Here is a 930-nt window from a genome sequence, read left to right as displayed (position 1 = left end):
CGTCTTAATGCTGGATTTGTTTCAGCTTTTGTCTTCTCCAGATGTTAACTGATGGACTGGAGTGGTGTGGATTACTTGTGGATTATTGTGATGTTTTTATCAGCTGTTTGGACTCTCATTCTGACGGCACCCATTCACTGCAGAGCATCCATTGCTGAGACACTGATGCAGTGCTACATTTCTCCAAATCTGATGAAGAAACAAACTCATCCTAAACTTGGATGACCTGAAGGCGAGTGCATTTTCAATTTTTGGGAGAACTATTCCTTTAACAGGTCAATAATGTACATTTGACTTGTGCATGTTCATGCATACTCATATTTGAATGCACTAATCTACTAAACCGTTTATTATGTTTATTATGTCCTGCTGTTATTCAGTCCTACACACAAGGCTTCTGCAGATCAGATCAGGTAATCTGCACAATCTGCACACATAGACTCACTCTGAAGCCTTTCTCTTTGTCTGCTTTGATCTCTGAGTCCAGGTGCTTCAGTGTGCTGGTGAAACCGCGGTATATCAGATACTCTCGCACCAGATCATCCGTCCTCTCCACTGCTGAGGCCATTCTCACATAGTATCCTAATGCACACACACGGAAATAATGCACATAATGCACACACACGGAAAAAATGCACACACACGTAAATAATGCACACACACGTAAACAATGCACACACACGTAAATAATGCGCACACATACGTAAACAATACACACACGTAAACAATGCACACACACAGAAATAATGCACACACACGGCACACACATGTAAATAATGCACACACACGGAAATAATGCACACACACGGCACACACATGTAAATAATGCACACACACGGAAATAATGCACACACATGTAAACAATGCACACACACGGAAATAATGCACACACATGTAAACAATGCACACACACGGAAATAATGCACACAC

The sequence above is a fragment of the Sinocyclocheilus rhinocerous genome, unplaced genomic scaffold, assembly GCF_001515625.1.
Source record: "Sinocyclocheilus rhinocerous isolate Xijiao unplaced genomic scaffold, SAMN03320098_v1.1 scaffold3043, whole genome shotgun sequence".
Taxonomy (NCBI): domain Eukaryota; kingdom Metazoa; phylum Chordata; class Actinopteri; order Cypriniformes; family Cyprinidae; genus Sinocyclocheilus; species Sinocyclocheilus rhinocerous.
Note: the sequence above shows the minus strand (reverse complement) of the source record.